Genomic DNA, 12,388 nt, shown 5'->3' with positions numbered 1-12,388 from the left:
ACTAAATCTGCCCATATAGAAGCACTCATTTTCCTTGTTTTCTTTAAAAACATTCAAATCGTTTTTAGCCTCCTCTGAAATCGAAAAGAACCATGATAGGTGTATTTGGACTGATTTCTTTACTAGCTATCTTCTTTGTAACAATGAACTCATTTTCATGTGTCAAAAAAACTTGTTAATTAACATGCTTCCTATTCGTATTCAAGTCTCGAATAACAAGGCCCAAATTATTAACGTCTTTTTCAAACTGGACAGAACTTTGTGTGTGCATTGAAGTACACTAGTAACAGGTTGGGATTTGCCTAAAGTACTCCCAAATTCAACAGATAATTCATGACTATTGTTGTATTACTATTGCTACCTGAAATCACAACGTCAGTGAACCACTAGACCATAAAAAAAAATACACTAGAATTTGTTTGTGAAGAATAAGAAGAATTTCTGAAAATCTGTTATTGAAAAATAACAGGAAACCCATATATTTATAGACAACAAAGAATAGCGTAAACACGTGCTTATTATGCCTTATCGAAAAAGTCACAATCTTTTGGAATAGTCACAACCTTTCCAAAAAGTCACCAGAAAAATGCAATTCTTCAAAGTTTCCTATACTAACTTCTAACTTCATCAAAATGATATTTCGGTAGTAAAAAGTGACTAAATAAATTACTTGGCCAGACAAACAAACAAGCAATATCTGAATTACAGTCATATCCCAATCTTATCTGTCTGTATAAGCACAAGAGAGTTTCAAACATCACTATAGAAAATATTCTAACTAACTTTTCCTAAGGAAATAACTGCACTAATAGAAGTTGTTGGAAAAGCTAACAAATACTTCATCAGGTATGAGGTATTAGTAGCACAACTGCTCCATTCCTTATGCTCTGGCATTATAACCAGTTTCTCCAAATTTATTGCATGCTCAAGTAAGAACTTCAAGAATTGATCGAGCTCTGTTTCGTCAGATCTACGCGTACGACTACAAAACGGCATAGCCTTGACATTCTTCAAATTCTGTAAGGAAACTTTGAATATGGTTTCTTCAAAGGAGAGGTACTTGTCTTCCAACAAATCTATCTCTTCGTCCTCAAAAAAAGGATGGTACTACAAATACCGTTCAAGGACAAATCAGATTAGGTGGTAAGCTTAACAACTGTAGTAATGAAATTGAAGTTGTTGAGGCTGTAGGGGATCAATATACATTTGATATAAAGATATCGTGAATTGAAAACATACCGGCGTATCAGAAAATATCATCAAATTTTCCAAATTATGAGTCGACCTGAAGAGGTTGTCTAGTAGGGGGAACGAAAGTTTTGAAATACAAGAACTTATTGTCAACCATCTGCATTCCAACAACGGTAAGGAGACATCTGCCTCTTTCAACATCAAATTGGAAATTACCTGAACAGAAGAATGAGGCAGAATATAAAACATGAGCTCTATTCACAATCAACATAAAAAGACTAAACACATTTGTGACTGATAACTGACCTTGATAAACCAGAATGAGAGTATTAGCTCATTAGCACAACGAACGCTTACCAAAAGATCTTTCACTATGTGTTCATCCATTTCATTAAATTCATCACAGACGAGATCAAGATTGGCATGTTTCAAAGATGACAAGTCCCCGAGCTTAATTTTTGTATGATTGAAAACCCCAGAAATTGTTAAATGTTCAACATGTGGAGCAACAATTTCAAAGCAACATATATCACCTTCAAATGAGTGCCAATCCCCACGAGGATGACCATGATGGATCAAATGTAGTCGCCTACATATTGGAGAAGTCATGTGCAAACGATTAAAACCACAAAATTCATGTAGCTTCAAAGATTCTAATTGAGGACAATTTGACTTTATTTGTCCAAAGTGTTCATCCTGTAGAAACAAATTTTCCAGCGTTAAACTCTTCAGAGATGTCCAATTTAGTACACAATCTTCTAATATTCTGCAATTCTCGCAGTTGAGTTTTAGAATCGATGAACTATTACAGAGAACTTCTGGCAAACTATAGGATTGGTCATGCTCAGTCGGATCCACAGTATAACGTATATTCAAGCGTAGATCCTCCACTTTCTTATTCACGGCAAATTCAAGCCACTTGTCAATTTTGGGAAAATAAGACACACCATCATCATATCTGAACACAAATTTTAGACTGAACTTTTTAATGGTAGAGCAGCTAAGGAGAGGTAGTACATTATCCGTTAAGGAAATGAATTTGTGCACTGTCGAGCTATATGAAACCCCATAATCCTCTTCATAAACAATGTTGTCGATACAAGTCCAGAAGTATTGCCAATATTTAGAGAGAATAGTTGTTCTGAACGCATCAGTTATGGACAATCGAGATAGAATTTGAACAATAAGAGCTTCAAGTAGTTGACTGATCCTATCAATGTTGTCAATATCTTCACATTCTATCTCAATCTTCGCTTTTTTCAGAGGTGAGTTTTCAATAAGAAGACTTTCGGAGTTTCCATTATCACCACAACTGCCAGAGAATTGTTCTTTGTTGCTCATAGTTGTCAGACATCAATATTGAGAATAAGTTTACTTGTAATTAGAATAGCTATAGACTTATTTTTAGTTTACTCCTATTTTACTACTGCAAATTTGCAACTGCTTAACCAAACTAATGCATATCATTTTAATTTCATTTATATTATTGATGAGAACTTTTAAGATACTTCTATTTCAATAGAAAAAATGTGTAGAACAATACATCAGTAACTTAAAAAAAAATATAATTTTATTATTAGCAGCAACCCTTGAAAACATAAAGGTTGTTTCAATTTTAAAGATTCATTTTTATGCATCAGTGGAAAAATAAAATGGCTTTTTTTTTTAAAATATTAATTTCTTATTTTTGTATCAAATTCAATAAAAAATAAAAAGAGAATTAAAAATTACGGGGATGGATTTATACGAGGCAGGGTGGACGGGACGGATTAAAATGATTTTTTTGCTATGCGGGGTGAGGTGGGACGGGTCAAAGTGTTCGCGGATTCATGCAAATTTTCCCCGCAAGTGCTCTGTCTCGCCCCGATTTTCATCCCTAATATCAAAGTTAAAATCTTAACAAAAATCAATTACCACAAGTACGGGTGTTCACGGGTCAATTATTGGTCAATATCAAAACCAAACCAACATAATTGGTTTTTAAATTTTCAAAATCAAACCAAATCAAACATAATATACACTTATCGGTTTGGTTGTTAACGGTTTCAATTTGATACACAAAAATAAAAGAAATAATTCATTCAAAATGAAAAAGATGTGACAACAATCCATCCAAAACGAAAAACAGTTAGAATGACTAACGTTACCAAACTTTTGACTACTAAAATTACTGTGAATAAAGCTTCAAAATTCACCATTTTGGCCTAGCAAGAAGAGACAATGACCTTTTTAGTCTCACCAAGAATTGTCATAGACACTCATATACATGAAACCAATGAGATAAATGTTCTCGTCATGAACATTTTTGCTTTCATAAAGATATTAAAAATAAATTTTGATGTAAAACATATATAAGATCTTTAAAATTGTTTATAAAACTAATATATTATGTATGTATAATGATAAAATACATGTATATACATAATTTTTCGGTTCGGTTCGGTTCGATTTTTTCTAACAAAACCAAATACTATTAGTTTTTACAAATCTAAAATCAAACGAAACCAAATCTAAATAAAATCAATTTATTTTATCGGTTTGATTTGATTTTTTTATCTGGATTGATTTTTATCCAAACTGTGAACATCCCTAACCACAATTATACAGAGGATAAGCCTACCAATAAAAAATGATTTATTCTTGAAAAGGAATTGCCTGAGGGGGGGGGGGGGTAAAATAAAAGAAGACCCATGAAAATTCAACAAAATGAGAAGAACAATGCTCATACATTGGAAAAATAAAGAGAAAAATGGGATAAATAGAACTAACCTTATTACTGAACATAAACTAAGCGGCAAGAGCGAGAGAGAAGCCGAAGAGATGAATAAAGTGAGAAGAGTAGGTAGGTTTTATAAAAATGTGACAACGCTGAGAATGCAAGGATAGCACATGTAAACGTTGCAACCCTCTTAAGTAGGTCAAATTCAATGAAAATCACCAAAATACCCCTTATCGCATCAATAAATCTTACCTCGGGCATGCCAACGGCCAATACTGGTTCTTTACCCTGGGACAACTAATATACCCCTTCTCAAAGATATCGTCTTTAAGACTCTATTAAGTGAAAAAGAGGCTTTCGTTAAGATAATTTGCACATACAATAGAATAAGGAAAGTAATTAACGACATACTACTTTTGGACTCTTTTCGAAATCATTTTTTCTTTATGAAGATACAAGAAAGAAACTATCAATCTATTGATATTGGAAAATCTAATGAATTATTTCAATGTATCATTCTAAATCTAATTAAATTCACAGGTATACAGAAATAAGCCTATTAAATAGAAATTAGTTTTTAATCATATTTCAATAGTTAATATGATAAATAAGAACCACTACTAGAAAGAATATTATTATTGTAACGACAGGTTTCCGTCGTTATAGAAAAGCCAACGGGGAAAAATTTTGGGTCGAAAAACTTTTTCGTAGTAACTTAAAATTTCCCAACCTAGTCCAGATTTGGACGAAATCGAAGTCATTAAGGTGTAGGAAATATGGTAATAATCGGGTGATTTAATTATGATTTTTATTACATGAGTAGATAGATAAGTCGTTAAGGAACTCGTACGACTTTACAGAATTGAATTCGGTAGAGTAGAACTCCCGAAATTGATCTTAGCGTGAACGGTTTTTTTTCTGAGTTTCGTTGGTTGAAGGTGTGTTGTGAAATGGGGGTCTTGGAATTATTAAAATAGCTCAGTGTTTTGTGCAAGCCGCTTTGGCAGTGATTTCTGTCACCCTGGCGGGGCCACTGTACCGGGGTGAGGACCGTTGTGGCGGGCCCGACGCAACTTAAAGTCATAAATAAACCCCAAAACCGTTTATTCTGCAATTTTCAAACTTGAAAGCTAAGGAACGAACCCAGGGGTTTTCTTGACAGTTTTCCTCAATTGGGCCATACTAGGGATATTCTTTCTGAATAGGCTAAAATTTCAAACAATTCAAAGAAGGCCTATTATCATTTTCTAAACACAATACACTTGTATTTTGCTTCAATAACAATCCGGGGAAGTTCTAGACTCAAATGCATTCATGGATATCACAAAACTCACCGCTCATGGCACATGTTATACTCAGAATGGATCAATCACAGCAACACAATCAGATCATGCACAAGGTTCAAATTAAGCTTAAGTTGCATCATTCAAATCATATACAAGAATTCAACTGCATTCATACATCAATTTCAAACATGCTTTTCATACATATTCCTTTCAGAATTTCATACGAAATTGCCCTTAAGACGGTCGTCATCCATCTATCATTCAGCAACATCACTCAACTACGACTACTGACTCAATTCTACGAAGACAAAATCTTTTTGTACTTTGTACGATTCAAAGGGACTATCCTTGGCCAAAGAATCGAAAACGACCTCCAAGGAACCCAAAATAAAACAAAACAAAGACAAAAACAGACTCTAGCAATGTTCAACTATAGAAATATATGTACAGACCATATGTTTTTCACCCTCACCCCACACGTATACAATAGCACTGTCACCAGTGCTTTACAAAAAAAATCAGAATAGTTCAAGAGGTAAGGTGAAAACACTCCCTGATCAATCTTCCATCGCATCACCCCCTTTGGCCTCATCACCGGCTTGAACAGGGTCTATCTCCTCCTCCGAGTCGGAATCCACATCTGAGCTAGGATGCGCATGCTCCTCATCTGTCGGAATATCATTATCAATCGGCTCGCAAAACGCAGGACCAATGCCAAGTAGGGCCTTGACATGGTCATTCAGAGGGTAACGCCTCGCGACCTCGCCTAATTGCAAATCAGTAGAAGCATGGCAACCATTCTGATGGCGCAGCATCTCTAAGCCATACATCCTGGCCATAACCAACTCATCGCGTCGATGGCACTCAACAGTGGTGAGAGTTGGGCCAAACTCAGTGTCAGGCCCCTTTGTCCGAGTAATGTCCACAGGCGCTGGACATAAGGGTGCCATATAGTCCAAACTTTCTTCAGGGACACCTGCAGCATGACACATCTGTGTAATCAAACCACCAAAAGCATATTTGTGCCCTTTGTGAACCCGTGCCTTGCGCATAGCAGATTTCACAATAGCTCCAATGTTCAGCTCCATGCTAGTCATCAAGGCATATACCAAGCACACCCGGTCACGACTAATATCAGTGTAGTGTAGACCCGGTATCAAATAGTTCATAACCACCTTCAGCCAAACATTTGTCTCCCGAAGCATGTAAGCGTAGGGAAGAGATTGGTGATATCTCTTCCCACTATGCTTAGTCCATTGAGCTATGGACTGTGGTCCGCACAGCGTGTGTCGGATAGCCTAGTATGGAGGGTGTATGATCAACCTTGTCAGCACAAATGGGTCTGTGTCCTGTGGTGTACCCAGTATGTCATTTATACCTGTTGGAGTGATGGGCACATTCCTACTACACACCGTCACATAGTGGGACCGTGCCTCGGGTGCCTAGTTGGCGTAAAACTCCCGGACCATGTGCAAGTTGCACTCTGCCGATTCAGCGAAGATGAACTCCATCCCTAATTCCCTAATCCACCTCAGGATCTGTGGGAACTCACGCGCCAGACTATCCCTATCAATGCACATATCGAAGAAATAAGAGGCCTTGGTCTGCTTTTTGTACCAAGCCTTGCCTTCTTTGGTGACCACTTTGACTCCGAACCGCCTAGATTGGCCTTTAGGGACCATAGGTGCGAGTGGGACATTCCCACTTCGGGCACGTTTCTTATGGCTTGACGTGGCCACTTCTTTGTCGGGTCTGTGTGAACTTGACATGATTACCTACCAAATATAACAAAGTTCAGCCCAATTGACTACCTAATAATTATAAAAATATGGGTGGTGTGCACACACCACCCCACACTTAGTTCAATGTAGTCTCATCTTAGGTACTCATACTTCCCAAAAATGACCAACAACATACTCAAGTAATCATCACGTTAATCAAACCGGATAAGCATCACAATATTAGTTACAACCACACAACAATTAGGTAGTGTTACACAAGACTTCACACAAATAATGTAAACCTCCATGACATTTAGAAATACATGGCCTTAAGATGCACACAACCTCGCAAGTGTTACAAATGTATGCTCATTCATCCTTCAACTCCCAGATGACTATACCAACATACAATATGCAACTACACATAGTCATCATGAAAGGAACAACAACACGAAACCACCATGTTTGACTTCCCCTTCAAAATATTCAATAACATTCCCATACTTCTAATTAGAGGTAATTTCTACTCCCTCAAGATCAAAAAGACGTTCTACTCAGACTTCGAACTATCCTCTAAACAAAGCTACATTTATCATTTTGAACCAACATAACAATCCACTCTTCTATTATACATATATGCGTGACTCCCAAAACAACAACACGCACGCACAATTTCAGTGAGGTGGTGCAAGGTTTTCACAATACCCACTAACCGGGTGCACACACCTAGCATAACCCACACCCACAATGTCAACCAATCACCATCCACAGAAGAACCCACAACCCACATACGAGTGACAAGAAATGTATCTACTCAAGAATTCAAAAACACCCCATCACAAGACATACAAGTAACTCACCTCTCCCCAACAAATTCAAATCAACAATCATGAGCATACATGCAATAACCCAGAGTTCTACATACCAGACTGCTCAAGTTTCGCAGAAAGGAGTAGAAAAATACGTACCTTGTTTGATTAGAGAAGCACGAACTTGAGAGATAAAGCTAACTAGGTTCCTCCACGTTACAAATTTGAGCCGAAAAATCGCAAGGGAAGAAAATGAGGGAAAATTATCTGGGTTAGGTGGGTGAAGTAGTGGGATTGACGGATGGATTTAGGGATTAAAAGAGAGTGGGTCGGGTTAATTCTAAAAGAAACGAGTGAAACTCGCTTATTTAATGAAAATAAATATTTACTTACCTTGGGGTGCGACACGGGATGGTCACGAAGTCCACTGGAAATTTAACTCCAGGCGAGGTAAATAGTTATGCCTCACTCCGTGACGCGGAAATAGCACGGAGTGGCCTTCTTTTTGACGTAAAAGTAACATACCGTCGAAATCAAAATTCCAGGCCCCATTTGCGATGCGCCAGGTACACAGACCATTCTACCTTGACTTGGAAAATTAATTCCAAGTGAGGTAAAATTAATGCCCCCCCGCTACGACGCGACTCCTTCACGGAGCTGCCTTGGACCAAAATTTCTGATTCCTGCAAATTTAAAGATCATAACTCGTTAGTCAAAACATGATGGGTTGCCTCCCATCCATCGCCTTAGTTTTGGTCGTGGCACGACTCATCCTTTTATATTTTTTTGAATATATCATTTTTTTTCTAATTCCTAAGAACTAAAATAACAAAGCAAAAGCAAAGAAATCCTAACTATTACAAGGGTTCACGGGTTCCCTCCTATGTAGCGCCTGATTTAACGTCGCGGCACGACCCATCTCATGACTCATTCGTCATTCGATGTGAGCGCTTCAAGTTCACGATCCACATCATTCCCAAAATAGTACTTGACTCTTTGACCATTCACAAGGAAAGTAGAGCTCTTATCCTTGTTTCTTAACTCCACAACACCATGTTGGGTCATTCTTACAACTTCCAAAGGACCACTCCACTTAGACCGAAGCTTTCCGGGGAGCAACTTCAACCTCGAGTTAAACAACAGCACTAGTTGACCAGGCTCAAAAGTGCATGACACAATATGCTTGTCATGCCACCTCTTGGTCTTCTTTTTGTACAACTTAGCGTTCTCATAGGCGTGAAGCCTAAACTCCTCTAATTCATGCAGCTGTGTTATTCTCTTCCTACCGGCTAACTCAACATCCAGATTCAGATTTTGATCGCCCAATATGCCTTATGCTCCAATTCAGCTGGTAGGTGACAAGCTTTCCAAACACCATTCGATAAGGAGAAGTCTCTATCGGTGTTTTGTATGCTATTCGATATGCCCATAAGGCATCATCTAGCTTGTCAACCCAATCTTTTCTTTGGGCATTCACAGTCTTCTGGAGGATCTGTTTGACCTCTCTATTAGACACTTCCACCTGCCCACTAGTTTGGAGATGATATGATGTAGCCACCTTGTGTCTCACCCCATATTTGGCTAACAAATTATACACTGAATTATTAATAAAGTGCGTACGTCCATCACTTATCATAGCCCTTGGAGTTCCGAACCTGGTGAAGATGTGTTTCCGGATGAACTTCACAACTACTTCTGCATCATTGGATGGTAATGCAACCGCCTCCACCCACTTAGACATATAGTCCACTGTGACTAGGATGTATTAATTACCACAGGATGATGGGAATGGTCCCATAAAGTCTATCCCCCAGACATCAAAGATCTCAACCTGGTATATTGCTCAATGGTATCTCATGCCTTCTAGAAATGGTGCCCATCATTTGGCATTGATCACAACCTTTCACAAACAAAGCATCATCTTTAAATAGAGTAGGCCAAAAGAAACCATATTGCAATACCTTATGCGCAGTTCGTTCTCCTTCGTGATGTCCACCATATGGTAAAGAGTAATAACTCTCCAACACTTGTGTCGCCTCCTGTTCAGCTATACACATCCACATCATCTGATAAGGTCCCTGCTTGAATAAGAAGGGCTCATCCCATAAATAGAAGCGTGCATCATACTTCAACCTCTTCTTTTGATGTGTTGAGGCCCCAGGTGGAAATAAACCACTCACTAGAAAATTCACAATATCAGCATACCAAGGCATTTGACCAAGGTCCAAAGCAAGCAATTGCTCATCTGGAAACTCTTCAAGAATTTACCCCTCATTTTTCACATGAGATGAATCCTCCAGTCTGGACAGATAATCAACTATCTGGTTCTCAGTTCCCTTCTTGTCCCTTATCTCTAAATCAAACTCTTGTAGTAGCAGAATCCACCTAATCAGCCTCGGCTTGGCATCCTTCTTGTTAAACAAATATCGGATTGCAGCATGATCAGTGTAGACTATAACTTTGGTTCCCACAAAGTATGATCTGATCTTATCAAATGCAAACACTAATGCCGGTATCTCTTTTTCAGTCACACTGTAATTCGATTGAGCTGCATCAAGTGTCTTGCTCGCATAGTAGATGGAATGGAACATCTTCTCTTTTCTCTGCCCAAGTACTGCCCCAACTGCTATGTGACTGGCATCACACATAAGCTCAAATGGGAGCTCCCAATGTGGAGAAATTAGAATAGGAGCTTCAATCAACTTCTTTTTCAGCAGTTCAAATGCCTGCAAACACTTTTCATCAAAAACAAACTTCATCTCTTTCTCTAAAAGGTTGCACATGGGTCTTGCAGTCTTAGAGAAGTCCTTGATGAACCTCCTATAGAACCCAGCATGTCCTAGGAAGCTTCTAACTCCCTTTACTGTGATGGGAGGTGGCAGCTTCTCAATAACCTCCACTTTCGCTTTGTCAACTTCCAGCCCATTTTCGGAGATCTTGTGCCCCAACACAATTCCCTCTCGAACCAGAAAGTGACACTTCTCCCAGTTTAGCACCAGATTTGTTTCTTCACACCTGGCAAGAAATTTTTCAAGATTAGTCAAACAAAGTTCAAAAGACTCACCAAACACCGAGAAGTCGTCCATGAACACTTTAACAAAATCTTCCACCATATCATGGAAAATTGCCATCATACGTCTCTGAAATGTGGCCGGGGCATTGCAAAAGCCAAATGGCATGCACTTGAACGCATATGTGCCATACGGACAAGTGAAAGTGATCTTCTCCTGATTCTCTGGTGCAATGACGATCTGATTGTACCCTGTATAACCATTAAGGAAACAGTAGTATTCTTGGCCAGCCAACCTATACAACATTTGATCAATGAAAGGTACCGAATAATGGTCATTTTTGGTGGCGTCATTCAACTTTCTGTAGTCCATGCATATCCGCCACCCTGTCATTGTTCTTGTGGGGCTGAACTTTTTCTTCTCATTAGTCACCATCGTCATTCTGCCCTTCTTGGGCACATACTGGACTGGACTTACCCATTTGCTATCAGATATGGGGTACACAATCCCTGCATCCAACCACTTGATTACCTCTTTTCTTACCACATCCTTCATCAATGGGTTTAGTCTCCGCTGATGTTGTGCACTCGGCTTATGCCCTTCCTCCATATAGATTTTAAGCATGCACAGCGCGGGACAAATTCCATGGATGTCGGACATTTGCCAGCCCAGAGCTTCTTTCCTCTTTTTTAGGATGATTAATGTTGCTTCCACGTGTTCATCACACAATGCTGCAGACAAAATAACTGGTAAAGTTTTATCTTCACCCAAAAATACATACCTGAGGTGGGCTGGCAATGCTTTTAATTCCAGCCGAGGTGCTTCTTCAATAGAGGGATTGGGTGGAGGACCCAACACCCTATTCAACGGCTCCCATCGATCTCCATATATACCTATAAGTGCCACATCAAGAAATATCATGCCCTACCAACACTCGCTCCAAAGGGTCCTTAGATGCAATGTATCGAGCCTCTACCTTAAGATCTATCACAGTTATGGCAGACAGCTCCTCATACACAGCTTTAAAGCTTTATACACATCAAAAACCTCGACCTTATCATGGCCCCGCATAGTGAGTTTCCCAGCTGCTATATCTATCATCGCCCTCCCAGTTGCTAAAACAGTCTTCCTAAGATGAACGGGACCTCAGGATCTGGCTCAAAATTCAGTACAACAAAATCTACTGGGAAAATCAACGATCCCACTTGCACTAGAACATCCTCTACAACACCCTCAGGCTTAGCTACAGACCTATCAGCCAACTGTAAGATAATGGTAGTAGGTTTAGGACTACCCAACCCCAGCTTTTTGTACAAAGAAGTCGGCATCAAATTTATGCTAGCTCCTAGATCACACAATCCTCGCGCATGAATGCTATGCCCTATAGTGATCTGAACCATAAAGCTACTCGGATCGTTCAGTTTAGTGGGCAACTTATTTTGGATTCTGGAGCTGCACTCTTCAGTAAGTGCAACAGTCTCATATTCTGTCAGCCTCCATTTATTCGCCACAATCTCCTTCACATATTTCGCATACCTGGGTATACCCTGACAAAACATCTACCAATGGAAAGTTAATGTGAACTTGTTTCAAAAGAGAGAGAAACTTACCAAAACATTTATCTTGCTTCTGTTTCTTGAACTTTTGAGGG

General features: G+C 38.9%; 1 pseudogene; it reads right to left on the bottom strand.

The window, feature by feature from the left end:
* Nucleotides 1-8,653: 8,653 nt before the first annotated feature.
* LOC107058456 (uncharacterized) lies at nucleotides 8,654-11,838 on the bottom strand (annotated as a pseudogene).
* Between the last annotated feature and the right edge of the window lie 550 nt (nucleotides 11,839-12,388).

The sequence above is a fragment of the Solanum tuberosum genome, unplaced genomic scaffold (genome assembly GCF_000226075.1).
Source record: "Solanum tuberosum cultivar DM 1-3 516 R44 unplaced genomic scaffold, SolTub_3.0 scf00019, whole genome shotgun sequence".
NCBI lineage: Eukaryota > Viridiplantae > Streptophyta > Magnoliopsida > Solanales > Solanaceae > Solanum > Solanum tuberosum.
This window is presented reverse-complemented; position numbering and strand designations above follow the sequence as displayed.